The 27,829-nt window shown below is 50.6% G+C and overlaps 1 pseudogene; it reads left to right on the top strand.

The window, feature by feature from the left end:
* The first annotated feature begins 1,161 nt into the window (after window positions 1-1,161).
* On the top strand, window positions 1,162-18,826 carry LOC136302445 (uncharacterized; annotated as a pseudogene).
* Window positions 18,827-27,829: the final 9,003 nt, after the last annotated feature.

Here is a 27,829-nt window from a genome sequence, read left to right on the forward strand (position 1 = left end):
GGACCAAGGCCACCGTTGTGACACTGTAGGGCATCATGGAACCAAAGGGCCCTTGTGACACTGCAGAGCCCCATGTGTAAGAGACAGTCCAAAGATCCCTCATCTGCCTCACAACCATCGTCAAGGACAGAGACTGAAACCCCTAAAAGGGACTTTAAAATCTCAGCACAGGAGTTCTGGCTTGGCTGAGGTGGGATGTTGACCAAGTGCTGCCTGCTGGTGTGTTTGATGGAAAAACCGCAGCACGCATTTCTATCGGAACATCAGAACCTGAGCAGAAACAATGGGCAAGTCACGGTGAAGTGACTGCGCCTGCTGACTTGTACTGGTTGACACTGTACCTGCTGACGGCTGACCTGTTCTGAGTTCGCAAAACAAACACACTGTAATGATTTCCCCCACCTGTTTGGCACACTGCCTGTGGCTTCGGAGAGAACTATAAGGACCCCTGAGTTAACCACAGACTTTGAGATCTCCCCACAGAAGAAGACGGATCTATTGGCCAGACCACGAGGATTTCGTCTCTCCGTTGGTAGCTATAACCCACCTCCTCTTTCTCTTTTCATGCGATCCTTTATTTCTCTTCAAATCCCCACTATCGCATTTGTTGGCACTAAATAAAGGTGCATTTTTGATTGAGTAAACTGAGTTGTCCCCTGCTGTGTCTTTTGCGCCTTGAGATCCTTAAAACAAACTATCAGGTTCCCCGCATATATTTGCGGACCCTGACATTAAATTGGCGTCATGGACAGGATCTTGATGGACAAAGGGGTTGCGGGTTTTATATAGTTTGTTACAGGGAAAGGACGCTCGTCTCAGCCGCACCTAGCACGCCACTTTGGTGAGCGCTGTTAGAAAGCAAGGGGGGCGAGGGAAAATTCCCACAAACTCTATACGCCCAGGCGAATAGCACTCCCTGTCATCAGGATTTCACAAAAAGATCTCATTGTGCAAAAGATGGGACTGTAGTTAGGTTTTTTTGTGTGTTTTGGGCTGCTTGGTGTAGTTGAGGAGACAACTATTTGTAACTAAGGTGAGCCTCCCAGGCAGTTTTGGTCTCCTCGCCCATTCCAGGGAAGCGAAGGGAAACACAGTTGTAGCTGTGCTTTTGGTGCAACTTTAAGAATACCTCCCTGAGAGTGGTTTTGGTCCCTTCACAAAATGACTGAAAAAGATAAGAATGCATTTTATGCTTTGTTAGCGAAATATGGCGCTAGACCTTCTCCAGATGGAGATAAGTGGGCACAGAATAATTGTTTTAACTTTGAAAACATAGTAAATAGAATATATCCTTTACAACATGATGTTAGATATAAACTGGGCAGAAATAAAACCATTTTTTGCTCAGTTTGGGGGGCCTGTCTCTCGGCAGCCATAGCAACCCGTTTTAAACGGGTAAGTGAAGAAAAAGCAGTAATAGAATCCCTGCAAAATTTGGTAGAAGCTTTGCAAACACAATTAGAACAGGAAAGAATTATTTGCTGCAGACTTCCCTTGCAGAAGGGCGAAGTAAAAACTTAAAATCTGCAGATTCACCTACAGAAATAGAAGGAAAGGAGACATGCAACATTAAACAAATATACCCTCAGAAAGAATTAGAACACATGTAAAATTGTGGGGAACACTGTTGCTCCAACTTGAGACCTCTCATCAAAACAGAATATAATTCTATAAATGAAGAGGATCGTGATCCCCACATAACCACCAAAGAAATACCATACACGGCCACTGAATTAGCTAAATTAAAGAAAGAATACTCCCGCCTCCCAAGTGAATCAGAGACAGAGTATGTGTTTAGAGTCTCACTCACTGGGGGTGACCAAATTCAATTAAGTGAACAAGAAGCAAGTGGCTATTGGGGACATGGAGTTTTCTTAACAACAGGTAATACACGTGCTCCATGGTCCCTGACACAGCGTGCAGCTTACTGGGCAGGGGGGTTAAATCCCCTAGAGAGGGGTGACCCTCTGGCAATAGTCGGCACTCCAGACCAACTCCTAGAAAACATACACAAAGCTGCATGCTTGCAAATGATACATGAAAGGAAATTAATCTCTGGCTATGAGTCACCAATGCAACAGCCTGCCAAACCTGAGATCATGACCCCCCTAATTCGAGGTTTGCCAGAGTCTCTTAAACCAACAGCAATTCTTCTTCAATAAACAAGAGCATCTATCTCTCTGGTAGATAGACTTAAAAGATTTCTTGGCCATACAAGAGATCAAACTGGTTCCACTGACTCCACTGACTCCTCACCTTTTATAACGCCTAGCACACAATATAACAGCAGTCATAAACTTTGGACATGGAGTGAGGTAGCAGAGGAGGTAATAAGTCACAGTAGAAAATATGGACCAGTGAAGTACTCAGAGGACAAACAAGAAAAACCCAGAGGAGTCAGGCACATTGCCTCTCCTAATGAAAAATCAGAAAAGGGAAAACAAATTTCCAACTGGCAGCAACGGTGGTGGCTAGGACTGAAAAGGGGAGTGCCACGAGAAGTAATGGATAAATTGCCATATGAGAAATTGGCTAAAATAATTTCTAATTGGCTCTGTCGCAAACATATTGTATTGGAACCATCAAACCGACAACCCAGCGCGCCTCCTCTCCGCAAAGACGACAGCCCATCCTCCACTAACTTGGAAATCCAAGCAATTTTTGGACAAAGATCTGCAGAACTAAGGTCTTCTGCTGGATTTGGAGAACCAGCGTCCCAAGAACAGTAGCAGGAGCCAGTGAAGAGAACATCGCTCAGTGTCACTCCAGGCACGGCTGATGCCGGGCACAGCTCAGCCTGTGGGGAGCTCCCATAGCTCCTGCCTTCTCCCTCCCTGCTGACAGCTCCCTCCCTCCAGCCCTCAAACCCTGCCCATCCCCCCTTATTCCCTCCCAGCTCATCCCTTTGCTTTGCCTTCCATTAATAAACACTTTGGCTTCTTCACTTTACCTGGGTCTCTGTGGAGCTGAAGCGGCGTAAAAACCTGAGCCCTGGGACACACAGGCCCCTGCTGCCGTTCTCTTCCGCGCCGTGTTTTGTGCAGAGACACAGAGGAGCGAGGCCGCGTCAGGCTGGAAAGGTGCCTGTGCTGAATGTCCAGTTATACAACACTGTGGAGTTTAAGGTCCTACTGAGCAGCCTGAAGCTCCTGGATTTTGGAAGAACCAACCTGAGTATGCTCTGAACCCAGCTGTGAGGGATTCCATGGCAAGCATCTACAGAGGGCAAAGGAGCTTGGAATGCTGGAAGCTTTCAAGAATAGCTACCTGAAAGCACAGAAGTGCTCCATCCCTGCACAGGGTCAAGGAGAGGGCAGAAGCAGAGACCATCAGGCCTTAACAGGGAGCTTTGGGTGTGCCTAAGGGCAAGTGAAGCAGCAGCAGCACGGTGGCCGAGACTCGGACGCGTGACTGAGCCAATGGCCCGAGCGCCGTCAGGCAGTGCCGAGATCCCGACTGCGGTTCTGGTCCCCAGAGCTGAGGAATCACAGCTCCTGCCTCAGAGCCTGTCAGAAAGCCAAGCAAGTGAGAGCAGAGGGAGGGCAGCCTTCCAGTCCCTCCTGGGCAAGGCCACAAAGCAGCCCCTGCTTCTCCTTCCTCCACCTGTGTTTGGGGTGTGCTGATGGCAGCGCCAGCCAGGCTGTGCTCTGTGTTCCAAAGGCTATGGAGAGCGGGCATGAAAAGTGCGGGGTGCACAGCGGAGAGTCCTGGAAGGTGCCGGCAAGAGCGTCCTGCAGGAACAGGGCTCTGGTCTCCGGCCGGGAAGAGCCTGGTTTTGCTGCTGTGAGCGCAGGCAGGCGGCGAGGCAGGTGAAGAGGCAGCGGGCAGCTTGTGTTTGTAGAGGGCCTGGGGCTGCATGTGCGAACCTCCACCTGGAACCACTCTGGGGGAAATCCCAGCTAGAGCTGGAGCGCCTGTCCAGAAAGCACCAGAAGGAATTCAGCCTTGCCAGGGTTTCTTAAGAGTGTGTTTGTGTTCCCCAGGAAAGGTACACATTTGGGGAAACGCCTCTGGGGGAAAGGGGCTTGCTGCGGAAGGAAAGCGCTTTCCTAGGAGCTCCCAGTGCTGTAGGAACAACTGTCCCCCTTTGGCTCTCTGTGGTCCTTTCAGTCCTTGAGGCCCGTTGCACTTGGCAGATGGACAAGGGAAGGGAGAAGGCTGTGAAGAGCAGGTTTGGAATCCACCTGGACTTGCGGAGACCAAGGCCAACACCTACAGCAGGGTGTGTTCCCCCCCGTTTGGACACAGGTGTGAGCAGGAGCATCTCTGTCCAGCTGCCAGCCCCAAGGCTGTCTTTGAGAGCTGTGAATTCAAAGGCCTTCACGTACACACCTCTCACATCTTACCTGTCTGCTGTGTTTCAACTCTTGGCAATATGCATTTGCCTCTTGCTTGCTGGAAGCTGCTGTGGCCCAGAGGGCCGGCACCGAGATGGGCTGTGTGGGCCAGACGGCACGGGGAGTCTTGGCAGATCCTGGGGTGTCCATGGCCTCAGAAAAAGCTTGGAAGGTTTGCCTCCCAAGGCGCCCTGCTCACTGGCTCTTCCTGTGCATCTTGGAGAGAACAAGGCAGGCATTTCTGGCAGCTGGGCATTAGCAGGCCTTCAAATGGGGGCGTGTTATGGAGCAGGCCCAGCTGAGACACCCTGAGAGGAGCCCAGCACTCCTTGCCCCTCTCCGCAGACTCGTGAGCGTTTTCTGCTTTCGGGATGACCCCGGCTGTGTCAGGGGGTGCTGCTACGTGGACACGAGACAGCTGGTCCTGTCCTGCCGGGTCCCAGCTGTGCCTCACAGCAGTCCTGCATCCCCGTCAGGATGCCGGCCAAGAAAGGTCCTGGAAGCTGAGGGAGCTGATTTGAAGCTTGAGCGGGTGCCTACAGGTCAAGGCCAAGGGCGTTCCCTCAGGATAGAGCAGTCCTGAGAGGTCTCTAGAATTCAAAGAAATCAGCAGACAAATGCACTGTCCACCAAAAGCTCTTTGATTGGCAGGAGGTTAGGGCTCTGCACCCCACCACAAGGCTTCTTTGCCACGTCCAAATTGCAGTGGGTTTCTGTAGGAATTCTATCAAAAATACCTTCCGTCTTTAGACTGCTGAGGTGATTCCATAGGCAGGGGCTTAGAAAGAAACACATTGCATCAGAGTCCTAGACTTGAAGCTAATGTCCACCTGCTGGCCAGGAGGAGTGTCAGTGCACCAAAGCAGCTCATCTTCCTCACCCCTTCCCTGCACAGGGCTGATTCCGTAGCCGCCCTTAGGTCTTTCCCGAAGGCTATGTCTAAAGCTTTTTGTCAAGTCACTCTCTTGCCAAGTTAGGCTTCCAGGTTTTTCTTATGTTAACTGGTGCTACCTACTTCTGGATATGTGTGCTAAGTACTCTTTCCTTCTGTCAATTGCCTGTGCTTCCTTACATCAAACAAAGGCCTTGTTTCATTCCTAAATGTGCCTGATGCTGGCCCAAGTCTTTTGGCACTGCTTGCTTTCCTGTGGCTTGCTCTACCTCCCCTGAGATTAAAGAGGGAGCTGGAGAAGGAGCTTGCCAGGCTGCTCTCCATCCTTTACCAGCAGTCCCGCTTAAGCGGACAAGTCCGAGCTGAGCGCAAATGGAACAGCCGTGCACGGGAAGGGTGGGTGGGAAGGATGATCCAGGAACCGTAGGCCTGGCAGCCTGAGCTTGCTGCCGGGGAAGGCCTTGGAGCACATCCTCCTGAGTGCCATCCCACGGCATGTGCAGGGAACCAGGGGGTGGGAAAGCTCTGCGGAGGGATGGGGACAGCTACGGGTCTTGGCAGGGCGTTGAGCTGGGGTTGGTGTTGCTGGGCGTGTTGGGGAAGGAGTTGTCTGGAAGATGAGAAACCTAGGCTGGAACTGGAGTCACTTTGAAGGCACCATCTGTGGTATGGCACAGCTTTGGTTATGGAGGACAGAAGGAATAGCTGGGACTTATCAAAAGCCTGATGTCTCTGTGGAAGTGAAGAACGACTCGAGAAAAATGCAGAACACTTCCAAAGCCAAACACAGGTCCCAAATGGGAAAACAAACAAACAAAACCTTGTGACCTCCAGAAGGAGCCCATGCACCCTTGGGCTAGAGCGCTGCAGAAGCCAAGACATAGAGCTTCACTGAGCCAGATGCTCACCTGGAGCACCAGCCCTTTGGTGCCTCAACATGGCAGATCAAAGCCCATTTCCCAGCTGTCACTGGCTGGGGCAAATGCTAGGTCCTGGCAGGATTGCAGCACTCAGCATCCTTAGCCCGCAGCAGCAAGTGCTGGCTGGACAGAAACTTGCACCTCTGCCTTGCACTAAAGACAGCACCCTCCAGAATTGGCATTACTATCTCAGGAAAATCTGAGTCTGCTGTCCCCATAGCTGTAGGGTTGTGGTAACTTTGCTCATTTTGCTCCTCTTTGGCCTCTTCTCCAGCAGAAGAGAGAGCCATCATCACTGCAGGTGGCTGAGGAGCTACCACTAACTGTAGCAATGTATCTGCAGCAATGTATCTGCATAACTTGGAATACAAAGTGCTCAAGCCCAACTACCACCTAGAGATATTAGTTACAAGTAGCAGCTCCTTGGGAATATATCAAGGCCACAGAGACACAAACTGGTCTAAAAAGAAGAGGAGCCTGGGAAATTGAATACCAGGACAAAAAGAATGAGCTAGAGGTCATGAAGGATTGGAATTATAGCCAATCAAATTGCCTAAGGGACGTGTGCTGAGCCAACAAAGCAGACGAACCAATCAAGAAAGGCATGAAGGTGTGAACAGTGGTCTTACAATCTATAAACATAGTGTAATGTAAATATGAAATGGCTTCTGCAGAAATCCTATCGGTTCTGTCATTCAGAGGTACCGAGCTCCCACAAGTATCATTCAGATGTATTTGCTGGCAGGCAGAAATGAAAATTCAGGACTCAAGCTGGAGCCCGAAAGAGCAGGGAGATGCTCGAGGAGGCACCACCTTTGTTTTAGCAATTCAGCAAGTGAGCGAGTCCTTCTGTGAGAGGAACAACTACCCTACTTGCCTTCTTTCTGGCACCTGAGAAGGACAAAGACTGTCCCAAATGCAATTTGCAGGCTGCCACAAGTCTGTGCTTCTTGTGTCTTTTCAACACAGCTCTACCCAAAGCTGCAGCCACAGCTGACACCGGAGAGGAAAGCCCCTGAGAGCAGCAGAGTCTGTGGGGGCTGTTGGCATTTACCTCTCCTCCTGTGGCAGTGTCGAGTGCTTTACAAACCTCTCCAAAAGTCCGAGAAACAAAAGAGCCACAAAGAAAGGAGAAAGCGTTTAGATCTTGGAGTGCAAGCCAGCCCAGACTGGAGATCTCTGCTGGAAATGCCTAAAACCTGCAGGATGCAGAAGGGCTCTGTCAGAAGGCAGATGAGGCATTTTGCTCTCAAGTGCATGGCCACTGGGCCTGAAGCATTGAGGATGACTGCCTCAGCTCAGAAAGAGAGTTTCTTCTTTCTTCTCGGGTTTCAGTCTCTAAATTATGCAGTTCTAATCCTGACCATGGAGTATTTCCTTCAGCAAATTCTTGGAAAGAAAGTTATGATAGGAGGTAGGTTTCTCTTTCAGGCAAGCAAGATTCTTCTCCCTCTGTACGTGTGGCCAGCTGATTATACCTATACAAAAATGCAGAGGAAATAAACACACTGCTGTCTCACGCTTGAGAGACCAGGAGATCTACCAGGTCATTTTCCTTGCTCCGGGCAACACCTTGGCAGTGTGACCATTTGACAATTTGACAATGCCTTCTGGCCACGCTTACAAATTCTGACTGGTACTGAGAGATGGGACAGTCTAGCCTCAGTGTCTGAACATTTTTGCAGCTTGCCTGACTTCAGACTTGATAGATATTCTACCAGGAAAACACCTGGCCCATGGTTTTGTGGTTGGACTCACCCGCTGCCGATATTTTTGACTTTGATGGATTTTGTCATGGGATTTTCCATGCTCACAATTGTCTCTGAGAAAAACAAAATTCAAGAGACTCGCTTTGAAGCAGAGATCCCAGCTTCCAGGAGACACCTAAAAAGGCAGCCCCATTGCTGGGGCTCTGAAAACTTTGTGGTCAGCTGGGTAACAACAACAAAACAACCAGACAGCTCTGAAGCAGAAATGGCCAGCAGAGACTGATTTTCTCCAGAAGTTCCTGTGGGGAGTCTTAAATGTCCCTGTGATATCAAACTGAGGAAGAACATTTGGTCCAGCTACGCTGCCACGTGCACACAATACGCTATCCTCCAGACAACAAATACACAAGACGTACTCTGTAGCTCCAGGGAGTCCTCCTCGATCTGCTGTTGCTGAGCAGCAGCTGTGTCAGCGCAGGAGATGAACCGACTGCCCAGGATCACCGTCTCAGCTTGGGGAGCTAAGGCTCCTTGACACAATGCTCCTGCTGCAGCTGGTTTGGTGCAAGAGCCTGTGTAGATCTGGGAGAAGAAATGAGTTTGGTTCAGAAAAGTGGCTGGCAGAGATGACTCTGAGATGCCATTCCAAATGCCAGCCCTTAGGAAGATGCTGTCAGCCTGCCACACGCAGGGCTCTTCAAATGGATTTTTTGCACGTCCACTTCCCTTTGACTGGATGGGCCAAAGCCAAAGGCTGGTGTCACTGCAGTTCATGGTCAGATTTATTTTCCATTTTCAGGGATTTTCTGAAGGAGGACTGCCACAAGGACCATTCCACTTCCTCCCAAGGGCTCTTTTCCCCCTCCAAGGGCTGCAGACACTCTTGCAGTTCCTTGTTCAAATGTTCTACCTCCTCCCACAGAGTGCTCTTGTCCTCCACCACGTTCAGGTCATGCTCAACCGGCAGCACTTCTGGTGGAGACAGTTCCTGTGCCTCATGCTGACCTTGGGGTTCCTTCTTGCCAGTCATTTGCTGGAAGGCTTTGCAGGCTGCCTGGCCAGATGTCAACAGTTCCACCTCGAGTCAAAAAGAACAAAGCAGTCAGAGACTACAGCTTGTCCCTGTTAGCCAAGAGTCATCAGCTGTGAGCAAAGGGAAAGAAGAGATTTACAAGGGCTACAGACAGCTTGTTTCCATCCTGCATCTTGGACACAATGTTCCACTGTTAAAACACCTCAAGAAACAAGGAGAGCAGGGAGAGGCCAGCAGGAATCAGTTTGGATGACTGCTGGCCAAAAGGCCAAAGGACTACTTCCATTGTCCAGGGCAGCAGTTGAGATTCAAGATACCAAGAAATGTCCTTCAGAACAGCTGTGACAGACACGACAGCAGGATGGCCCTCAGAGGCATCACCCCAACTCCCTACACATTGTTTCATATATTAAATCACTTCCACAAAATTAATTGCGTCAGAATAGAGGTCGCTTTAAAAGTCTCAGGTGGTCATTTGGGAAAGATCTCATGCCTCAAATTCTTCTTTGATGGTCAAGAGCCTCTGAAAAAAAATTTCTTCCTCTTAAATACGTCGAAGCTATCTTTTCAGCAGTTCCACTCTCTTTAATCTCCCACCTAAGATAACCACTTGCACTGCTAGGAGGGAATACAGGACTAACAACTGTCTGGTAAAGCTTAAGGAATTCACAGTTTGTTACGGTCAAACATTTTCCCAACATTTTCCACTGCACTCTCTTGCCAGCAGACATCACCAACCTGTTCCATTCCCCTTGCAGAATCCTGTACCTGCTATCCATGGGCAGCCAGGAGGAGAGGCAGTCACAGAGGAGATGCACCTGCCACACCAGGCAGCAACCAAAACCCTCTCGAGTCACAGCTGCAGGCCTGTAACTGCACAGAATGCTCTGGCTGCCCCACTCCTTCTGGCCTTTTGGCTGGAAATGCGTTTTCTGCCTCATGTAGAAGTACCACAGCTGTGCAAACAGGGGCAGATGGGCCATATTCCAAAGGCACCGCAGTGTGGAGGAAATGGTGCCCTAACGACTGAAAAATAAAACAACACACTTTTGCGACATTACTGTAGCAGGTAATGTCAAATCTGGCCTTTAACTGGAGGCCTCCAGGGGCAGATATGGAAAAACACCCGCCCCACATAGGGCAAATGTGGTCTAACAAGTGTGGAACATTAGCATAATTGACAAGAATTCCCAAATAGAAGCACAAATAATGAGGAAATATTCCTGCTTTTCTCCCACCTCCTCTGGAGCCCCTCTTTCTTGCTCCTAGCTGTACTGCCTATCAGTACTGCTGTTTCAACCTTGGCTCCCAGAGGAGGCAAGATAAGATAGGAGCCTTTGGAACGTGTTTTGTCTTTCTGCCTATCAGAGGAGGAAAAGTACTGAAGTTACCTAGGAACTATATAACTATGCAACAGTAGTCTACAGAGCTAGGAATATATATGAAGGAAATAGAAAAGCAGAAATCATGTTGGCATTAGAAGGAGACCATTCCCCAATTCCTAACCATACCAAAATCACCATCAGCAGGATTTTCCATCTTGAAAAAACAATGGACAATTCAGAAAGGTAATGTAGATTTTATGCACAGGGTGACAAGGAAGGGAATCTTCCAATGGAGTTGAGGTTTGATAGAGTTTTTATTCTGACTCCCACTCAGGGCTTGAACTGGAGAGAGTCATCCTGAAATGGTCGTCACCACCTCCTGAACTGCCTGCATTGCTTCACTGCAATGATCAGAGATGCCCATCTGGAGAGAGGCTCAGCTGGCATCAAATAGGGTTGCAGCACAAAGGGAAAACAACAATAACAACAGCAGCAGCAACAACAGCAGCAATAATGGAACCATTACTTTGCAAACTCAGTGCCTCAGTGGATCAAGAGAGATTCCCTGGTTTCCAGAAATATGCTGAAATAGGACTGGCAGGACACTCTGCACCTCTGCCTTCATGTCCAGGACCTTGCTATCACAGGCTCATATGGCCCACAATCCCACTAATCCATTCATCAAGGTGTCTTCAGCAGCAGCAGTGGTGCAGCTGAAAAACGTCAGGCAGCAGTTCCCATTCCCTGTGCATGCATGGCAGTGGGGCCAGCACTGCCAGGGCCAGGGCCAGGGCAGAGAGCACAGGCAGCACCAATGCTGAGGAGCCACTGCTCTGACACTGCCAGTGGGACTTCCACTGAGATGAGGCATCTGGGCGTGCCCTGAGTACTGAGATGGTTTTTGCAGTGCGACGAGGCAGCTCAGGTTCCTACCTGAGCCTTGAGTAGGCAGCAGCTAGCTCTGCCAGCAGCACCATATGGCCAGAGAGCTGCTGTGTTTCAGACTCACAGCAAAGCCCACCCAGCAGGACAATTTCCATGTCAGAACTGTAGAAGTGCTTTCCTCTTGTTACCTTGGTGCATCCCAGAGCGGAAGTTTGGACTCCGTGACAGAGAATCTGCTCACCCAAGAGACTGACGACTCCGCTCACAAGGAGTTCAGCACAACCAGAGTGTTGGCAATCCCTGTGGGACCAGCTAAAGATGCCATTGCAGCCGAGGGGACAGCACCACTGCCTGGAAAAGGACAATTCTGGTGAAGTACTAAGGACTCAACAACAGGCCCTAAGCCAAAGCTAACCTCCAGACGACCCTTCCAACCAAACATTGTATTTGTATTGGCTCATAAACAAAACAGGCATGACCATTACCGGTATGATAGATGAATCCGGTTGGTAGTGCAACAGGTGTTTACCTTTCCACACTTAGAAGCCAGACAAGGCCACGGAATCAGATCTGTGTGGTCTTGTTTGAAGATATATGGTCAAAGCAGACTGCCTTGGTTCCTCTCTGAGCCCGGGCCGAGAGAAGGATGAAATCAGATGTTCCTGCACTAGAAGTTTTGGTAGCTTGTTTATTCAACAGAATAAAATCTGGGGCCTCTAACAGCAAAGTCTGTGGCCTGGCCTGTGGGTGGGCAAGCTGCATAGGAATCCCTGGTTCCTGGGAGTGCATTTCCAATCCTTTGGTGTGACAGGGGCTCGCCAGCTGACGAGTGTGTCAGGAGGATGGCAAAGCATATGGGTAACTGGCCATGTACCTTTCTTAATCCCTACAGGCAGTCTTCTGCTGTAACAATCAGGTGCATTGCTTAGCTTATCCTTTGGTACTCCTTTGCTGCTTTGCACTCCAGCAAAAGCCGCTTATTTCTTATGCTGGTGTTGGCGTCTCTGGTGCTGACTGCTGGCAAAACAGCGACACGTTTGCTTCAGAGTTGGACTAGGTGGATGCACAAGATGGCAGCCAGGGCTGAGGCAGCCAAGAACAACATGGCGGCCAGGGCTGGAGCAGCCACGCCCAAGATGGAGGCCAGAGAGCAGAGGCAGCCACGCACAAGATGGCGGCTGGGGCAGGCCGAGCCCTCAGCCGTCTGTTGAAATGGAAATTAACAGACACCCGGGAAACGGAGACGGCGTGGCACCTCTGCTCTGCGCACACCGACATAGACCAGCCACTTTGGAACGTCGGCTGGCAGTATTTTGATGTCGAGGCAATTCAAATAGGTGAACAGAGGAAGAAACTCCAGGGTTTGAATGTTTTGAAATAAAAACTTTTCTTTTTTTTCCAGAAGAGGGCCAAAAGCATTTCCTGTGCAGATGGACTTGGTTTAGCATCAAGAAGCATCACAAGTGGTTTCGTCCAGGCAGGAGTCACAGTGACTGTGAGGCGATGAAAATGGAGATGGGATCCGCTTGAGGCGGATGTGCAGTGGCTGCTCACCTGCCATGCGTATCCCTCGCGGTACCTCTTTACTTAGAACACTGTGAAGACCCTATAGAATTGAAATACAAATCAAAACTGCAGCAGGAAGTGCAGTGCAGCTGAGGTTGTTCTTAATGGGATTCTTCAAGCTGAGCAGAGACATTCTGTTCAGCAGACGCACAGGCAGAGGCTTCTTGGAGCGCTGCTGTGGCGCCCATTATTTGGAGTAGGGGATGACAGGAGAAAAGAAGAGAAGCCCCTCAGCTTCTGAAGAGGAACAGTCACTGACAGGAAGCAGTGGCTTAAGAAATGTGAGGGGAAAAAAAGGCAGCGAACGTGAGGTGACACGTGTGAGAAATGTGAATGAAAAAAGGAGGGAAGTGTGAGGGAAGAAAAGGGTAGGAAACCTGAGTGGGAAATGGTGAAAAATGTGAGTGACAATAGGAGAGGAAGGTGAGAGGAGGAAAAGGCAGGAAACACAACGGGAAAATTCTAAAAACATGAGGGGGAAAGGATGAGAACTATAGGGGGAAAACATGGAAGGAAATGTGAGGGGGAAAGAGTGAGAAACTTTACTGGCAAAGAGAGAGAAAGGGGCAGAAAACGTGAGGGGAACATGGTGAAAATCCTGCGGGGAAAAGAGTGAGAAACCAGAGGGCAGAAAAAGGCAGAAAACATGAGGGGAAAGAAAGGTGGGAAGTTTGATGGGAAAAGTGGCAGAAAACAGGAGTGAATAAAGGGCAGAAAATGCAAGAGGAGAAGTATAAGGAACGTGACAGGGAAAGAATGCTAAACGTCAGGGGAAAAGTGTGAGAAATGTGAGAGGAAAAGGGCGAGAAACAGGAGGGTGAAAGTGAGAAACAGGAAGAGAAAATGCTGAGGAAAATGACGGAGAAAAGGAGAGAAACGTGAGGGGAGAAAAGGGCAGGATAAGTGAGGGAAAAATGGGGAGAAGCATGAGGGAAGAAAAAAACAGGAAAGAGTGGGAAGGTGGGAAAAGGTGAGAGGTAAAGCAGGAGGAAAGTGAGCTGAAGAGGGTGGGGAAAATGAGAAAAAGTTGGGAGGGAAAAACGACAGGAAAACTGTGAGAATTGTGAGTGGGAAGGGGGGGAAATGTGAGATGGGAAAGAAGAGGAAATGTGAAGAGAGAAAAGGAGAGCAGGCAGTGTTGGCATAACAGCTGAAATGATTCCTAACACATTCCCCCATACATTTGCCCACTTATTGGACAAGCCCGGAGTTTCCATGTATGTACGTCTCTATCTCCGCCTGGATTCCTACTTGGAAGCAATACAAGGGGCCAGGTCTGCCCGCCAGCAGCAGCAGCTGCTCCAAGCCGGGAACGCGACATGTGGTGCTGATTTCCAGAGGCTTCTGTGTCCCAGGCGAAGCCAAGGCAGGAGTGGGTTGAAAGGTGCTGGCACTGCTGCTGCTCTGTGCCAGAGAGCCCCGGCTGGGCGGGGCACGGCGCCCACTGCGCTGCGGGCTCTTTCTCCTGCCAGAGCTGGGCACACCTGGCAAGAAATCATGATGGCTTGTGGGGAAACCAAGGGCTTTGTGGAGGCTGCATTCCTCTGCACACAGCCGGGCCACCTGCAGCACAGATCTTTGGCCCCCAAGAATGGAAACCAGAGGGAAACAGCTGGAAGAAGTTTCATTCTCACCTTTCAATAGAAGAGACTAAAATGGAAGTTCCCAAGCAGGGCCTGGTCCCCGGTGCCAGCTCAGTGTGAGAAAGGAGGCATGACTTTATTTCAGTGCTGGCTGTGTGGGGAATCACTTCTCTAACATGTGCTCACTCAGAAATCTGACCTACTGATTTGTAACCATGGAAATAAGACCTACTTATTACTTTGCAGAAACTCACAGGCTAAATACTCCCTCAAATTATTGGACAAATTTAAATCACGTCTCAGAAGTGAAGAACGAGAGAGTAGGGGTCTCTTAAGGATCTCTGGTGGTCATTCGGGGAACATCCCATTCCTCAAATTCTCCTCTGATGCTCAAGAGCCTCCTAGAACCACTTGCTTCCCCTTGAATGCATTCCAGCTACCTTCTTAGGAGGACTACTCTATTCTCAAGGCTAAGGTAGCCACTTGCACACATTAATCAGTGCACTGGAGGAAATAGACGGCTCAACACTCTCTGTTAATGCTAAGGGAATTCGTGATTTGTTTCAGTTCAAGATTTTCTCAGCACCTTCCTTCTCTGGGAATTGCTCCCAAGCATTTTGTCACTACACCTTGAAAATGTGTTTGCTGACTGAAGCCACATTGTGTCTTTCCTTCAGAAATTAATCAAGAAAACACCAATTACCTACTGAAAGCCTTCTGCTCCCATCCAAATCAGTTCACTGCTCAAGCGCAAGCCACAGGCTCATCCCCGATTCCCTCTGTGAGATACAGGGCAACATTGTGCTGCAGCCGGAAGATGATTAGAAAGATGAATGAAAATTGTTGGTTCTAGGCATTGTTATTTATGGCTTGGATTTGTCCTAGTTAATTTGTTGGCTTTTGATGTGAGATGGGAGAGGGGCCAGCTGGAAGCCCAGACCAAAAGGGAAGTAGGAGAAGAGGGGAGGGGACAGAAAAGTAGGCGGTCGGGAGAGAATAAAAGTTCCCCAGTACCCAGCCAAAGGGAAAGGGCACACGGTTCGCCCTGGGCTGGGAAAAGCAATAATAAGCAGCATTCCATTTACAGTGGGTGTGTGTGTTTGGCTCTTGGGGCAAGCTGTCCCTGCCTCACGCCCGCCTCGGTTCCCCCAGCAGAAGTGCCATGCCTGAAGGACGCTGCTCTGTGCTGGAGCCTGCGGAGCAGCCCGGCTCCCTCCCCTGTGCCCGGAGTCCTGCACACACTGCTCACCTTTGCCAGGAGTTACAGGGCAACCGGCACAAGAGTGGGAATCCTCAGCCAGGCCTGCAGCCCTCGGCTGCCGTTTGCCTTTCTCTGCTCCTGTGCAGACTGCCGACGGCCGATGCCAACCGTCTGTGCTGTGCCCAGCTCGGCTACGCTTCCCCTCGGGAGCGGCCGGCTGCCAGTCGGGCTCTGAGAGCGGAGCATTCGCCCACTCCCAGGCTACAAGGGCCTCCTTGCAGCCTGCCTCTGCCCAGGCTCAGGCTGCTCCGGGCTCTGCCAGGGGCCTCCGCCCTGGGCGAGGCTGGGCCTGCTGTCACCTCACAGATGCTGACAGCTCTGCACCAGAGGAAACCTCTCAGAGCACTCTCACTGATCTTGCTGATTTCTCACTTGAGCAAGACTCTCCTGCAGCGAAAGAGATTGCACTTCGGGATACAAATCCAAATGGCACCAACCCAAATGCTCTTAAGTCACAGCTGAAGACCTGCATGTGCACAGGATCTTTTGTCTGCCCCACTCCTTCTTTGGTTTTGCCTGCAAATGCCACTGCCCTTTCTGCCTCAAATTGAAGCACCACAGGTGTGCAAAATACGGTCAGTGGGCCGTATGCCAAAGGCACTGTGGTCTGGAGAGGATGACTGAAGCGGAGCCTTCCCCACTTTCAAGGCACACCAAAGAAGCCATCAACGTCGCTCTGCACCTTCAACAGACAACTGAACACTCCGACGGAAACGCTGCGCTTATTGACAGGGTGAGAAAGAACGGAATCTTCCAGATGAGCTTACGATTCAGAAATTTTATTTCCCCATGACCTTATTCTATATAGATAATACAGAATATTAATCCTATAATCCTACTCTACAAGCCTACTCTAAGGTGGTTATTGAGATAACCAGTCATTACACGAATGTCACATTCATGTCTACTCCTTCTTCTTCTTCTTCTTCTTCTTCACTGCCATGATCAGCAGTGTCAGGGTGAACGCTGAATTCGCTGATGTTACAAACGGATGCTGTGCACAGGAAAAAAAATTAAAACCACAAATCAAAAATCAGTGAACCATGACTTTCCAAGCTGAGTGCTTCACAGGCTCAATCAGGGTCCCTCTGGTTCCTAGAAAGAGCCAGAGACAGGACCAATGGGACAATCTGCACCTACAGCTTCATAGGAGGACCTTGGCATCATAAGCAAACCTGGCCCAGAATCCCACTCATCTGTTTATTCTGGTGTCTTCATCTTGATGGGACTTTTGCCCTGCCAGGGCTCTAGAAATGGTGCTTTCTGTCCCTGGGATTTCCTCCTGCCCACAGATGTTGTATGGGAAGTTGAAAGCCATCTTCTCTTGCTTTCTGTGCAGCTCCTGCAAGACAACAGGCATGAGCAGGTTGCGCTCTCAGAGATGCCATGCCAGACTCAGGGAGAGCTGTTGCCAGCCCAAGAGCAGGAAGAGCAGCTCAGGCAGCAGGTGGAAGAGCCACAGGAGAATGAAGAGGTAGCTGACAGAGTGAAGGGCAGGAAGAGGGGCATAAAACAGAGCTCTTGGGACTGAGGAGACCAGGAGTCCCAGAGGCACAGAAAGCACCGAGCCTTGTCATGTGCAGAGATCGGCACTGGGAAAGGAGGTTGGCAGTGGAAGCAGAGGTGGGCAGGGACGCAGAAAGAAGTGGCTGAGTGAATGTGATTTTGAGGCTGAAAGAGGAAAAAGCTGAGCCTGATGGCAGCTCCCTGTCACTTGCTCTGAGTTTGTGTGTGCAGAATATCAAGGCAGAGCCACAAGCAGAGCTGCCTGAAGCTCAGAGTGGCATCAAGGCACTGAAGAGGAGCAACAGAGAAGACATGATGGAAATTCATCTCCAAGAGGAGATGAATGATGAAACATCCTCTCTCTCTTTTTTTACAGAACATCAAGGAACAGCTGCAAGCAGGGCTGCAGGAAACGGAGGCTAGGATCAAGGCAAGGGAGAAGAGGCGGGAGGAAGAAAGGAAACTCATGAGAGACATAATTAATGCCCTCCCTCAAAGTCCAGAAAAGCAAGTGAGTGAAACAGCAATAACCGCCACAGTCACCAAGCTGGTGCTTTCTGCCCTTCTTGCCTTTCCACTGCAGAGCAGCAGGCAAGTGGGGTGATGCCTCTGAGGGCCATCCTGTTGTAGTGACTGTGGCAGCCGTTCTGAAGGACATTTCCTGGTATCTTGAATCTCAACTGCTGCCCTGGACAATGGAAGTATTCCTTTGGCCTTTTGGCCAGCAGTCATCCAAACTGATTCCTGCTGGCCTCTTCCTGCTCTCCTCATTTCTTGTGGTGTTTTAACAGTGGAACATGGTGCCCAAGACGGAGGATGGAAACAAGCTGTCTGTAGCCCTTGTAAATCTCTTCTTTCCCTTTGCTCACAGCTGATGACTCTAGGCTGACAGGGACAAGCTGTAGTCTCTGACTGCTTTGTTCTGTTTGATTCAAGGTGGAAGAGTTGACGTCTCGCCAGGCAGCCTGCAAAGGCTTCCAGCAAATGACTGAGGAGGAGGAGCCCCAGGATCGGTCTAAGCCACATGAACTGCCTCCACCAGAAGTGCTGCCAGTTGAGCATGACCTGAACGTGGTGGAGGACAAGAGCACTCCATGGGAGCAGGTAGAACATTTGAACAAGGAGCTGCAAGTGTGTCTGCAGCCCTTGGAGGGAGAAGAGAGGGAGGAAGTGGAATATGGTCGTTGGGAGGAAACGGAATATGGTCCTTGTGGCAGTCCTCCTTCAGAAAATCCCTGAAAATGGAAGATGAATCTGGCCATGAACTCCAGTAAAACCAGTCTTTGCCTTTGAGCCATCCAGTCAAAAGGAAGTGGACGTGCAAAAAATCCATTTGAAGAGCCCTGCATGTGGCAGGCTGACAGCATCTTCCTAAGGGCTTGCATTTGGAATGGCATCTCAGGGTCATCTCTGCCAGCCACCTTTCTTAAACAAACTCATTTCTTCTCCCAGATCTACACAGGCTCTTGCACCAAACCAGCTGCAGCAGGAGCATTGTGTCAAGGAGCCTTAGCTCCCCAAGCTGAGACGGTGATCCTGGGCAGTCGGTTCATCTCCTGCGCTGACACAGCTGCTGCTCAGCAACAGCAGATCGAGGACTCCCTGGAGCTACTGAGTACGTCTTGTGTATTTGTTGTCTGGAGGATAGCGTATTGTGCGCATGTGGCAGCGTAGCTGGACCAAATGTTCTTCCTCAGTTTGATATCACAGGGACATTTAAGACTCCCCATAGGAACTTCTGGAGAAAATCAGTCTCTGCTGGCCATTTCTGCTTCAGAGCTGTCTGTCTGGTTGTTGTTAGCCAGCTGACCACAAAGTGTTCAGAGCCCCAGCAATGGGGCTGCCTTTTTAGGTGTCTCCTGGAAGCTGGGATCTCTGCTTCAAAGCGAGCATCTTGAATTTTGTTTTCCTCAGGGACAATTGTGAGCATGGAAAATCCCATGACAAAATCCATCAAAGTCAAAAATATCGGCAGCGGGTGAGTCCAACCACAAAACCATGGGCCAGGTGTTTTCCTGGTAGAATATCTATCAAGTCTGAAGTCAGGCAAGCTGCAAAAATGTTCAGACACTGAGGCTAGACTGTCCCATCTCTCAGTACCAGTCAGAATTTGTAAGCGTGGCCAGAAGGCATTGTCAAATTGTCAAATGGTCACACTGCCAAAGTGTTGCCTGCAGTGGGCAACAGGACCTGGTAGATCTCCTAGTCTCTCAAGTGTGGGACAGTGGTGTGTTAATTTCCTCTGCATTTTTGTATAGCTATAATCAGCTGGCCACACGTACAGAGGGAGAAGAATCTTGCTTGCCTGAAAGAGAAACCTACTCCCTATCACAGCTTTCTTTCCAAGAGTTTGCTGAAGGAAATACTCCATGGTCAGGATTAGAACTGCATAATTTAGAGACTGAAACCCGAGAAGAAAGAAGAAACTCTCCTTCTGAGCAGAGGCAGTAATCCTCAATGCTTCAGGCCCAGTGGCCATGCACTTGAGAGCAAAATGCCTCATCTGCCTTCTGACAGAGCCCTTCTGCATCCTGCAGGTTTTAGGCATTTCCAGCAGAGATCTCCAGTCTGGGCTGGCTTGCACTCCAAGATCTAAACGCTTTCTCCTTTCTTTGTGGCTCTTTTGTTTCTCGGACTTTTGGAGAGGTTTGTAAAGCACTCAACACTGCCACAGGAGGAGAGGTAAATGCCAACAGCCCCCACAGACTCTGCTGCTCTCAGGGGCTTTCCTCTCCGGTGTCAGCTGTGGCTGCAGCTTTGGGTAGAGCTGTGTTGAAAAGACACAAGAAGCACAGACTTGTGGCAGCCTGCAAATTGCATTTGGGACAGTCTTTGTCCTTCTCAGGTGCCAGAAAGAAGGCAAGGAGGGAAGTGGTTCCTTTCACAGAAGGACTCGCTCACTTGCTGAATTGCTAAAACAAAGGTGGTGCCTCCTCGAGCATCTCCCTGCTCTTTTGGGCTCCAGCTTGAGTCCTGAATTTTCATTTCTGGCTGCCAGCAAATACATCTGAATGATACTTGTGGGAGCTCGGTACCTCTGAACGACAGAACCGATAGGATTTCTGCAGAAGCCATTTCATATTTACATTACACTATGTTTATAGATTGTAAGACCACTGTTCACACCTTCATGCCTTTCTTGATTGGTTCATCTGCATTGTTGGCTCAGCACACGTGCCTTAGGCAATTTGATTGGCTATAATTCCAATCCTTCATGGCCTCTATCTCATTCTTTTTGTCCTGGTATTCAATTTCCCAGGCTCCTATTCTTTTTAGACCAGTTTGTGTCTCTGTGGCCTTGATACATTCCCAAGGAGCTGCTACTTGTAACTAATATCTCTAGGTGGTAGTTGGGCTTGAGCACTTTGTATTCCAAGTTATGCAGATACATTGCTGCGGATACATTGCAACAGTTAGTGGTAGCTCCTCAGCCACCTGCAGTGCTGATGGCTCTCTCTTCTGCTGGAGAAGAGGCCAAAGAGGAGCAAAATGAGCAAAGTTACCACAACCCTACAGCTATGGGGACAGCAGAGTCAGATTTTCCTGAGATAGTAAATGCCAATTCTGGAGGGTGCTGTCTTTAGTGCAAGGCAGAGGTGCAAGTTTCTGCCCAGCCAGCACTTGCTGCTGCTGGCTAAGGATGCCGAGTGCTGCAGTCCTGCCAGGACCTAGCATTTGCCCCAGCCAGTGACAGCTGGGAAATGGGCTTTGATCTGCCATGTTGAGGCACCAAAGGGCTGGTGCTCCAGGTGAGCATCTGGCTCAGTGAAGCTCTATGTCTTGGCTTCTGCAGCGCTCTAGCCCAAGGGTGCATGGGCTCCTTCTGGAGGTCACAAGGTTTTGTTTGTTTGTTTTCCCATTTGGGACCTGTGTTTGGCTTTGGAAGTGTTCTGCATTTTTCTCGAGTCGTTCTTCACTTCCACAGAGACATCAGGCTTTTGATAAGTCCCAGCTATTCCTTCTGTCCTCCATAACCAAAGCTGTGCCATACCACAGGTGGTGCCTTCAAAGTGACTCCAGTTCCAGCCTAGACCTCTCATCTTCCAGACGACTCCTTCCCCAACACGCCCAGCAACACCAACCCCAGCTCAACGCCCTGCCAAGACCCGCAGCTGTCCCCATCCCTCCGCAGAGCTTTCCCACCCCCTGGTTCCCTGCAAATGCCGTGGGATGGCACTCAGGAGGATGTGCTCCAAGGCCTTCCCCGGCAGCAAGCTCAGGCTGCCAGGCCTACGGTTCCTGGATCATCCTTCCCACCCACCCTTCCCGTGCACGGCTGTTCCATTTGCGCTCAGCTCGGACTTGTCTGCTTAAGTAGGACTGCTGGTAAAGGATGGAGAGCAGCCTGGCAAGCTCCTTCTCCAGCTCCCTCTTTACTCTCGGGGGAGGTAGAACATGCCACAGGAAAGCAAGCAGTGCCAAAAGACTTGGGCCAGCATCAGGCACATTTAGGAATGAAACAAGGCCTGTATTTGATGTAAGGAAACACAGGCAATTGAGAGAATGAAAGAGTACTTAGCACAGATATCCAGAAGTACTTAGCACCAGTTAACATAAGAAAAACCTGGAAGCCTAACTTGGCAAGAGAGTGACTTGACAAAAAGCTTTAGACATAGCCTTCGGGAAAGACCTAAGGGCGGCTACGGAATCAGCCCTGTGCAGGGAAGGGGTGAGGAAGATGAGCTGCTTTGGGGCGCTGACACTCCTCCTGGCCAGCAGGTGGACATTAGCTTCAAGTCTAGGTTTCTGAGGCAATGTGTTTCTTTCTAAGCCCCTGCCTATGGAATCACCTCAGCAGTCTAAAGACAGAAGGTATTTTTGATAGAATTCCTACAGAAACCCACTGCAATTTGGGCGTGGCAAAGAAGCCTTGTGGTGGGGTGCAGAGCCATAACCTCCTGCCAATCAAAGAGCTTTTGGTGGACAATGCATTTGTCTGCTGATTGCTTTGAATTCTAGAGACCTCTCAGGACTGCTCTATCCTGAGGGAACGCCCTTGGCCTTGACCTGTAGGCACTCACGCAAGCTTCAAATCAGCTGCCTCAGCTTCCAGGACCTCTCTTGGCCGGCATCCTGACGGGGATGCAGGACTGCTGCGAGGCACTGCTGGGACCCAGCAGGACAGGACCGGCTGTCTGGTGTCCACGTAGCAGCACCCCCTGACACAGCCGGGGTCATCCCAAAAGCAGACAACGCTCACGTGTCTGCAGAGAGGGGCAAGGAGCGCTGGGCTCCTCTCAGGATATCTCAGCTGGGCCTGCCTGCTCCACAACACGCCTCCATTTGAAGGCCTGCTAATGCCCATCTGCCAGAAATGCCTTCCTTGCTCTCTCCAAGATGCACAGGAAGAGCCAGTGAGCAGGGCGCCTCCGGAGGCAAACCTTCCAAGCCTTTTCTGAGGCCACAGACACCCCAAGATCAGCCAAGACTCTCCGTGCCGCCTGGCCCACACAGCCCAGCTCGGTGCCAGCCCTCTGGGCCGCATCAGCTTCCAGCAAGCAAGAGGCAAATGCATATTGCCAAGAGTTGAAACACAGCAGACAGGTAAGATGTGAGAGGTGTGTGCGTGAAGGCCTTTGAATTCACAGCTCTCAAAGACAGCTTTGGGGCTGGCAGCTGGACAGAGATGCTCCTGCTCACACCTGTGTCCAAACGGGGGGGAACACACCCTGCTGCAGGTGCTGGCCTTGGTCTCCGCAGGTCAGGGTGGATTCCAAACCTGCTCTTCACAGCCTTCTCCTTTCCCTTGTCCATCTGCCGAGTGCAACGGGCCTCAAGGACTGAAAGGACCACAGAGAGCCAAAGGGGGACAGTTGTTCCTACAGCACTGGGAGCTCCTAGGAAAGCGCTTTCCTTCCGCAGCAAGCCCTTTTACCCCAGAGGCATTTCCCCAAATGTGTACCTTTCCTGGGGAACACCAACACACTCTTAAGAAACCCTGGCAAGGCTGAATTCCTTCTGGTGCTTTCTGGACAGGCGCTCCAGCTCTAGCTGGGATTTCCCCCAGTGTGATTCCAGGTGGAGGTTCGCACATGCAGCCCCAGGCCCTCTACAAACACAAGGTGCCCGCTGCCTCTTCACCTGCCTCGACGCCTGCCTGCGCTCACAGCAGCAAAACCAGGCTCTTCACGGCCGGAGACCAGAGCCCTGTTCCTGCAGGACGCTCTTGCCAGCACCTTCCAGGACTCTCCGCTGTGCACCCAGCACTTTTCATGCCCGCTCTCCACAGCCTTTGGAACACAGAGCACAGCCTGGCTGGCGCTGCCATCAGCACACCCCAACACAGGCGGAGGAAGGAGAAGCAGGGGCTGCTGTGTGACCATGCCCAAGAGAGACTGGAAGGCTGCCCTCCCTCTGCTCTCACTTGCTTGGCTTTCTGACAGGCTCTGAGGCAGGGGCTGCGATTCCTCAGCTCTGGGCACCAGAACCGCAGCCGGGATCCCGGCACTGCCTGACGGCGCTTGGGCCATTGGCTCAGTCACGCGTCCGAGTCTCGGCCACCGTGCTGCTGCTGCTTCACTTGCCCTAAGGCACACCCAAAGCTCCCTGTTAAGGCCTGATGGTCTCTGCTTCTGCCCTCTCCTTGACCCTGTGCAGGGATGGAGCACTTCTGTGCTTTCAGGTAGCTATTCTTGAAAGCTTCCAGCATTCCAAGCTCCTTTGCCCTCTGTAGATGCTTGCCATGGAATCCCTCACAGCTGGGTTCAGAGCATACTCAGGTTGGCTCTTCCAAAATCCAGGAGCTTCAGGCTGCTCAGTAGGACCTTAAACGCCACAGGGTTGTGGAACTGGACCTTCAGCACAGGCACCTTTCCAGCCTGACGCGGCCTCGCTCCTCTGTGTCTCTGCACAAAACACGGCGCAGAAGAGGACGGCAGCAGGGGCCTGTGTGTGCCAGGCCTCAGGTTTTTACGCCGCTTCAGCTCCACAGAGACCCAGGTGTAGTAGTTTGAAGGGAAAACAAATGAGAGGCTTTAAGTCAGAGATACAATTTAATAGGAAAAAAGGAAAGAAAGTAAAATAAAATAGATGCAATAATACAAAAGACCACTGACAGAGTCAGAATACAGCCTGAGCGTAGTGATGGAAGCAGTCCAGATGAGGTGGTCTTCCTGAAGCAGTGATCCTGTAGAAAGGTCTAGTAGCTCGGGTCCTCTGGGAATCCAGTGGGTAAGCGCCCCTCTGGTGTTCAGAGTCTCAGCTTATATCCAGGCTGGAATGCTTGGTTTCTCCCTCTGGGCGGAGCATCTCACAATGGGATGGTGAGTCATGTGATAAGGCCTGATGGGCCCATTAACAGGAGGTAGTCCAGGAGAGGGGTTATCTGTGAGCTGTGTAGCAAAGGTGCTGATGGGCCCATAAACAGAAGTTAAGTGTTGGGGGTTGGGTTTGTTCCTTCTTTCTCTGGGGAATTTTTTCCCCACGGGTTGCCAAGGGGACCGGGTGTTGGATACTTGAGAGTGCTTGGCTGAAACAAAGAGATGGACAAAAGGTGGAAGGGGGAGATAACGCAGGTAAAAGACACAGCTTGAGGCAGCTGCGTGCTTTTCTGCTTCCGGCGTTCGGGAGACGCGTGTCTGCCGCTCCTCGAGGATCTCAGCCGCCGCAAAGCACGCCGAGCAGAAGCTGGGCCGCTTTTTTCTGCCTCGCCTTCGAACTTCTTCGGCGTTGCTCCTCTTGCTGCAGCGTGACCCTGCACCCCCTGCGCTGCCCGGACATCCTGCCCCTGCCTGCCGGGACACCCTGCCATCCCAGCTACCAGCCCGGGACTTTTCCACTGTCCAGCTTGGTGCTCTGAGGATCCTGCAGGGACACCGAAACCAAACTGCCCTGGGTTTTGTGAAACAAAGCCCTCAAGGTTCTTGGTACTGTTGTCGTTTGTCATTAATGCTGTAGTTGTTTGGTGGGGGGGGAGGTTTTTTTTTTTTTTTTTTTTTTTGTGTTTGTTTGCTTTGTATTACATACTAGTAAAGAACTGCTATTCCTATTTCCCAAATCTTTGCCAAAGAGCCTCTGATTGTAATTTTACCTAGCAGATACCTGTCTTCCTAAACCAAGACAGATTTTGGCGCCCAAGTGTGGGGCTTGAGGGCACTGAGAAAAGAAAAGGGAAGAGAAATAGCAGTTCTTAACTAACCTAGTACTTTCTTTTGTGTGCGTTGGATATAAAAACCTCATTAGGCTGCATCATGTGGTCTAACTTAGCCTGGTTTGGGTGGCATGTGGTTGTGGCTGTATTCCTTCCATTTGCAGGCCCTTATCTAAACATGGGCCCTATAACTAAGGCTACTGTGACTGTCATCCAGTTTATTTTATGGCTTAATAAGGTGAAGAACTCATGGATTTTTAATTTCCTCTGGAAGGCAGGCACATGGATTCAGGGCTATCGTACACTAACTGTGTGTTTTTGGAGTTACTTTAACAATGGTACCTACTGTGAGGAAATGACACCGGGGGAAGTTTCTTTTTCCCAACCCTTTACCCATCTCTTTGGGTCTGCCCCACCAGTTTTTGAAGGGTTTAAATCCTCTCTGAATGCTAATGATATCATACAATGGCTGGTGCTGCTAATATGCGTATTCTGTTTAGCATTCAGAGATAAGGGAAGATTGACCTGGATAACCACCCTGATACCTACCCCACAGAATAGGGATGATACCCCAGAGCCTGACTCTGCCCCACAGCCTGCCTCAGAAAGGACCCACCCGGATTGGGTTGAGGTTCTGGTAAAAGAGATAGGCCAGATGCTGAGGGAGTACATTTCCCCAGCTCATGAAAAACCCTCCCCCTGCCCCGAGAAGGCAGAGACTGATGGTGCAGCAGTGGAACCCACAGATGTTACAACTGTCCAGGTTCCAGCTGAACCACAAGGGCAGCCACAGCCAGCAGCAGTCGCCCCTGTGGAAACAAGGAAGTGTAAAGTGAAATCGTCAGATCCTGATATTAAGGGTAAGAAAGGAGGGTCCTCACAGCCCACAGAAGAGCCACAGGTTGAGATCATCACTGAGTCCCTGACATATGAAAGTCTACGTAATCTGCAAAAAGATATTGCACGACGAGGACGTGAGGCTTATACAGCCTGGCTACTTCGAGTCTGGGACCTTATGGGTACAGGTGTGCAACTGGATAGTGCTGAAGCAAGGAATTTGGGACCCTTGACCCAGGACTCAGGTATAAATCAGGTATTTGTAAGAGAGCAAAGGCCCCTTCCCCTTTGGGAACGACTTCTAATGAGTGTGAGAGAGAGATTTGTCCACAGAGACAGAATGCAAGAGCACAACAATAGAATGCGATGGAAGACCCTTGAAGAAGGAATCCAACAGTTGAGAGAAGTGGCAGTATTGGAAGTACTTTTTGGGAGGACCGGACAGCATGATAATGACCCCGACAAGGTTAAATGCACAGGGCACATGTTGTGGAATCTGGCAACTCATGGACCATCCCAATACGCCACATTCATCGCAACAATTAATGCCGAGGATAACCGAGAGACAGTGGGTTCTGTTGCCAACAAGCTCAGAAATTATGAAAGTATGATCAGTGGCCCAATGCAGGCTCATGTCTCTGCGGTGGTGAAGGAACTCAAAGAGGAGATAAAGGAGGTGAGAGAGGAGATGAGAAGGAACAGTTCCCATGTAGCACCGGTGCGAGTCACAGGCCCCAGAATCAGAGCCCAACATTCCCCAGCGAGAGAGAGAGGGTACACCCCTCGAGCTGACCTGTGGTTTTATCTGCGGGACCATGGGGAGGACATGGGAGCGTGGCATGGGAAACCTACTTCTGTCCTGGCAGCACGGGTACGTGAGCTCAAGGAGAAAAACGCTAACAGAGGGAGTTCCACTAGAATGAAGGTAGCCTCAGCCTCCCATGAGCAAGCTGCCAGGTATTACGGAGGTGGGAATGCTGTGTCAGATTCCCTCGAAGGAACCTCTACCATGTATGTCCAAGAAGGGAATAATAACCAGTGCTAGAGGGGCCCTGCCTCTAGCCAGGAAGAGGCACGGGAAAATCGGGTTTTTTGGACTGTGTGGATTCGATGGCCTGGCACATCAGAGCCACAAAAATATGAAGCTTTAGTAGATACTGGGTCGCAGTGTACTCTAATGCCATCAGGACATGTGGGGGCAGAACCGATTTCCATTGCCGGGGTGACGGGGGGATCACAGGAACTGACTCTGGTTGAAGCCGAGGTGAGCCTGACCGGGAAGGAGTGGCAGAAACTTCCGATTGTGACCGGCCCAGAGGCTCCATGTATTCTGGGCATAGACTTCCTCAGGAATGGATATTATAAAGACCCTAAAGGACTCAGATGGGCTTTTGGAATAGCTGCTGTGGAGACAGAGAACATTAAGCAGTTGAACACCTTGCCGGGACTATCAGAGAACCCATCTGCAGTGGGACTCCTGAAGGTAGACGAACAACAAGTACCTGTTGCCACCTCGACAGTGCACCGTCGGCAGTATCGGACAAATCGGGACGCCGTGATCCCCATCCACAAGATGATCCGTGAGCTGGAGAGCCAAGGGGTGGTCAGCAAAACCCACTCACCCTTCAACAGCCCCATCTGGCCTGTGCGCAAGTCTGATGGAGAATGGAGACTGACTGTGGACTATCGTGCATTGAATGAAGTGACTCCACCGCTGAGCGCTGCTGTGCCGGACATGCTGGAACTTCAGTACGAGCTGGAGTCCAAGGCAGCGAGGTGGTATGCCACTATTGACATTGCCAATGCATTTTTCTCCATTCCTCTGGCTGCAGAATGCAGGCCTCAGTTTGCTTTCACCTGGGGGGGCGTGCAGTACACCTGGAACC

Source organism: Chamaea fasciata, unplaced genomic scaffold (genome assembly GCF_029207755.1).
Source record: "Chamaea fasciata isolate MVZ Bird 193981 ecotype frontalis unplaced genomic scaffold, bChaFas1.0.hap1 SCAF_29, whole genome shotgun sequence".
Classification (NCBI taxonomy): Eukaryota; Metazoa; Chordata; class Aves; order Passeriformes; family Sylviidae; genus Chamaea; species Chamaea fasciata.